The sequence below is a fragment of the Dipteris shenzhenensis genome, chromosome 5 (assembly GCF_047967505.1).
Source record: "Dipteris shenzhenensis isolate YYH24624 ecotype China chromosome 5, Dip_SZ_1.0, whole genome shotgun sequence".
Lineage (NCBI taxonomy): Eukaryota > Viridiplantae > Streptophyta > Polypodiopsida > Gleicheniales > Dipteridaceae > Dipteris > Dipteris shenzhenensis.
In genome coordinates, this window is record NC_141600.1 from 5,756,408 (window position 1) to 5,762,407 (window position 6,000).

The window sequence follows — 6,000 nt, forward strand, 5'->3', positions numbered from 1 at the left end:
TTTGTGAGCAAGGCACTAAAGTCGGTTCGCCTGTTAACTGTTGAAGTCATTGCCTGAAAAAAATATTTGCTATCCAAAAAGCCATTTGCCAAAAAAACAGGTTTGCCTGTTTTGAAAAATCTATTTTTCTTTTTAAATGCCAGCCAAACGGGCTTTATGTCTACCTAATGGGCTTTATGCTTGCCGGTGAAGAGATTGTCGTCTATACTGGATCTGTTTATAAAAATAAAGCCAAAAAAACCCCCAGAAAGTTGAGATCAAAACTTTGCAGGTATCATTCGTAAAACCTTCAAGGAAAAATAACGCCGATTTACCTTCCAGCTTTATTTTATAGTTTTTTTTTTTTAAGGCAGTGGCTTTGCAATCAATGTGAGAGCATGCAAATAACTATAGAGACCTTGGCAAATCTTAATGGATCTTGTGAGTCCTCAAAGAGTTTCTTTTTTATTATTTCTTACTAAACAATCGAAAATGTCTAAAGACCCATAAAACCCACAAGTTGGAGCCAAGTGCTTTCATGCATACATGCACCCTTGTTTATTGTGTTAGTCCAAATATGGTTAAGCGTTGATCCATGGATTGTACTTGCTATGTATGAGTTGTTCCATGTTGTGATTAGACATGAATTGATGGAGTTGTGACATGCTTGGGGTTGTCTTGGTAAAGTCAGTGTTGACGTCTCCTAAAATGTAAGTTTGAGTGCTTGGTATTATTGCCATGAGCATTTCTTGAAATGCTAGAATGAGTACTTTTATGCTTGCCCTTAATGATTTGTATACATTAGGTATTGCAAGCCTTTGAAGGTATCATTAGCAGGAACTCAATGTCTTTATTAAAGTTATAGCGTGTAGTAGGAAGTTCAAGTTCCTAGCTGAAACCGGGAAGGCACTGACTTGCAGGTGTCACTGTTGTTGCACGAGAACACTACTATTCCAGAGTATGCTTGGCTTATGATAGTGGAATGATCTTGTGTTGAGCACTGCAATGTCGCCGTATGGTGCGATGCTTATGCCAAGGAAATTTGGTCAAGCTTCCACGTGCACATGGAACCAAGGAGGTCAATTTCTTCGAGAACTATTGAGTCCATCTTGATGTGTTTTGGTTCAAGCTTCTCTAGAATGAAAACTATGAGGGGTCATGTACTTGAGAGAGCACTTTATAGACAAGGCCATGTGAGGTGATGTATGTGGGATCGAAAGCCAAGGTGTCCATAGGCCAGGCCTTGTGCTCTATGAATTGTTCGTGCTACAACTGGCTAAATGGGGAATAGGCTCTTATGGTGTTTAGGTGGTTTCTTCCCTATTTGGAATTCTCATGATGTTTGCAAGATTGGAGTCCATGTGGGGATGATGTCTTAATCGTAGAGGAATGCAATTGTGATGCGAGCCACGTGGCCCATTCGAGAAAATCAATTCAAATAGCGGCAAGGTTCTTGTGCACTTCTAAGTGTCTAAACATACCATCCACACCATTGACAAGGCCATCATTAATGTCTAGGTTGCCAAAGACATTTCTACTATCATGCCTGGTTGCAGCCTCAATTCATTGTGTAAGCCTCCTGAAGCTTAAGGTCTATTGGCATGGTGCATCTTGTATCCATAACAAGCCATGGTCATGTTGTATGCCTCTATTTTGAAACTCAGTGACAAAAAGTCGTCCAATACTTTTTCCAAAATTGTGACATCATGTCTTAGGAGGCGCTGCACTGACTGGAATTTGTGCACATAGTATTGTGCTGTAGTCATTGGGTCCGAGCAAATTAGTTTTGTATGTCCAATGGAGAAGTTGTCATTTCGTGTGGAATGCCATCATTTTGGAGCAATAAAAAGCAAATTAATAGAGGCTCCCCTTGTTTTTCTACTGCTGAGAAAGTAACAAACAAAGAAGGTGGCCCCAATTGCCTGGCCATAGTGAAAAGTTTTTTTATAATTTGTACTTGTAGTCCAACAATTTTTGAAGGCATGTGAAGTCACATAAGCCAATAGTGGATTGCAAGAGCCTTTCAACGTTCATGTCAACCAAAGCATCTTTGGCTTGTACTCATCTTCACTCCTTTCTTAGGTGCCCAAAAGGGAGGAACCTTCCACTTTAGGTTACAAACTACTTGCTCCAATTTGTCAATGCTAAGGTTGGTGCGTTTGATTTCATATCTTCATTCATTGCACATTAGTTTATTAATGCATGATCGAGTGTAGCCAATTGTGAAACTATTTTAGGGGCAATTTTGGAGCTGCAAAGCGATGCGCTTGTAAGAGAGATTTTGAATTTGGGATGGACTCATGCTCTCACCGAATTCTTTTTCGACGTAATGATTACCGCATTGGCATAATGATGAGATGCAATCTATTGAAACTTGATGTTCTGAATAATGCAGAGTGAGCTTGACACACGTCACTACACGAGCAGTTTTGCCCTCCTATGCATAGTGCATCTTAGTGAATCATACTATTCATAGTCTGTCATGTCATCTACTCACAGCTTACCACATGTCACCTACCTCAACTCGCCACCTATCATCTACCCACGCTTGCCAGCTGCTGTCATGTATACACTACTTTTTTGCATTGGTCTAGACTAAAAATCCTTAAAGATATAGATGTGCGACCATGACACTGACAAGATGGTGATCTTGGCTTAGAGCAATCACTGCACTGGTTCTAGAGTTATTTTAGTGGTGGTTGCAATTACTCCAAAACCAAGGAAAATGTATTTGTTAATTTGTTCATATATTTCACATCATTTGACCTTGAGGGGTCCCCTTTCATGAGACGATATGGCCCTTGAGGGGATCCCTTTAGGGGCAAGGGCCATATAAACATGCCATATATGTCCAATGACACGTTGATATTATGGCCCTTGCCCCTAAAGGGGACCCCTTAAGGGCCATGTCGAAAATTGTATTTTTAAATAGCTTAATTTATATTCTTAGCATGCCATCGGGTAGGTTTAAAACTAGCCCGGAATAGCATGTTGTCTTTTTTTGGGAAAATTATTATTAATATATATATTAAAGGAAAATCCATCTCATAGAGAAATAATTACAGTGCAATCATGCAGCTCTCAACTTCTAGGCTCACAAGCCTTAGAGTTCCCTTACACATACTCTTAAAAGACATCCTAAGAGAAGATCGACAGAAGGCTAAGCATGATCATAAGGCAAACAACATGTTGTTATTATAGTGTGACGAGAGTGCAATTAATAGTTTAAAACAAGTGGTTAATAGTTAATCCTATTTCCTTCTACAACCACCACACTGGTTCTTGGAGCTATTTTAGTGCAATTTCTTGGAGCTCTAGTTGCAGTTAATTCCAAAGCATGGAAAATGTATTTCCTTGCAAACCAACGCATTGGTTCTTGAAGTTATTTTAGTGCAATTTCTTGTGCAATGACTACAATCAACAACGATTGCTACCATCAATGACTACTACCACTAACGACAGTGATAATAATATTATTCATATTCAAGTTGAAACAAAAGAGATTACATCTGGCAAGTATAACAAACAACCATTGTTTGAGAGTCTCATTGAGCAAAAGTTGAACAAAAGAGATTCCATCCAAAGCCAGTTTATAACAACTCGGCAATTGCTGAGAGCCACATTGAGCAAAAATTGAACAAAAGAGATTGCATCCAAATATATTTTTTGCCATAATAGTATTATAATAAGTTTAAACAAAAGAGATTACATCCAATGAGGATAACCACTTAGCCATTGCTAAGAGCTCCACTGAGCAAAAGTTGGACTAAAGAGATTACATCCTAAGAGGACATTGTACAACTCATTCATTGATGAGAGTCTCATTGAGGCTTGCGGGTGGACAACAATGCATATTTGTATTCACAGATTCAAGCTCACTGTGTCCATATTTTTGGGGAGCTAGTGAAGGCGACGTGAGATTTTGGGGAGCTGATGGAGAGTCCAGAGACAATGCACAATTGTAGGCGTCAAAATCTGAGGCCAACAACAATTCGAGAAAACTCTACCATACAAAATCCTTAGCCCTTCATCAATGTCTATAGGGTATTCATAGAACACATCCAAAAAGAGGCCAGACATGTGCATGCCATCCAAGGTGAATGTTTGAGGAGCCGATGGAGAATACAAATACTATGCACAAGAGCATGCATTTCATTCCTGTTGAGTGCGACACTATGACCTTGTACAATAACGCAGATAAGATGGGGATCGCATTGATATCAAGGAGAATATAATTGGATTTGGTAGGAGGCATGGCGATGATATGGAGACTGCAAAGAGGTAAGGGTGCTGGGTGAGTAGTGGAGCGGATGAGCAAGGAATCAAATGAGTGGATGAGAGATGGAAGCAGGGAGCATGGAGTAAAGAAGCCAAGTAATAGAGCAAGGGAGCAGATGAGAGCTGGAAGTGAGGAGCATAGAGCAAAGTAGCAAAATAAAATTCTCCATGCTCAAGGCCACGGTTAAATGGGTAATAGTGGCACTCTACTTAATCGTCCAAATAATAACGAGCCACTTTCAATTACTCAAATTTTGAGCCATCATGGTGACTAGAAGATTAATTGCACATACGCAAGCCTAGTGGTGCCATCCAAATAATCATGGGCCATCTTCAATTAATCAAAATTTGAGATGCCAACAATTAATCATATGCCAAGCCACCCGGGCCAGTGTTATATTTTACAGCCTTTAGAGATCTTCTTTACCATGCAAAGCTTCATAAGAAGGCCTTAAAATAATTTAGGCTTCAAAATAAAGCCGCTATTTCTGAAATTTAGAAGTCTAGAGTAAAATTTGGCCGCCTCATTAAAGATGAGGGCATTGCAGTGACTAGCAATTAACTACATTAGATTACTTGTTTTGCCACAAAAATAATCGCATGTAAGCCTGGCAAGCAAGCCTATCCAATTATAGAATCATGTGCCTCTATTTAATCACATGCCACCATGGTGACTGGTAATTAATTGTACTTTTAAAAAAAAAATCTCAATGGTGCATACAAGCCTGTCCAAATAATCATAAAGGAGCCACCATGCCAATGACTAGTAATTAGATGGTAACTAATTGCATGCAAGCCTATTGGTGCCATCCAAATAATCATCAAGGAGTCACCATGTGGCTGACTAGTACATGCAAGCCTAATGGTGCCATCGAAATAATCATGAAGGAGCCGCCATGCCAATGACTGGTACATGTCACATTCAATAAATCAAAATTTTAGCCACCAATAAAGCACATGCCACTCGCCCAAATAATCATGAAGGAGCCACCATGCCAAGCATCAGCACTCATGAAACCTATTTGCGCATACAAAATTCCTAGTTAAAATTGAACAATCTTGGCTGCAATTTAATTTTGAGGGATAGGATTTACATGTTTTAGTTATAAATCCCTGTAATAGTATAAATTTTAATAGACTTTTATAATTCCATTTGGGTTTGATCTTGACGTTACCTTTAATTTATAAGGCTCATCATGGGCCACCATATTGGCTGGTAATTAACAGTGCTCTACTTAACTCACATACAAGTCCCATGGTGCCATCCAAACAATCATAAGCCACATTAATTAATCAAAATTTGAGCCATCAAGACTTATGGTTGGCATACCAAGCCTTTTATGCTTATGGTTCAATGGTTTAGCAACCAATTACTTAGCCAACCACCATAATGACTACTAAATAGGCCTCATCCAACCATCGTTGTGGCCCTCGCTCTACTTAAGCTTACACTATTCCATTTCATTCACTGTTTCTCATTGCTTTAACTATTTTGTCATTTTTGACTCCCTTTATTCATTACCTCTCAAGTTTTCATCGTTGCACTCTTCTTGCAAATTCTATTGACTCTCACAATGGATTCGCCTGGACACACTAAGCTCCCAAATGTGTCATCCTACTCCTCCATCTCTGCACAGTTCAAGAGCTTCTCACACAATCTTTCCTCCCCCTCTACACAGTGCGAGAGATTCTCACACAATCTTCCCTCCCCCAATCTTGAAATCGTGACATGCGAGAGCTCCT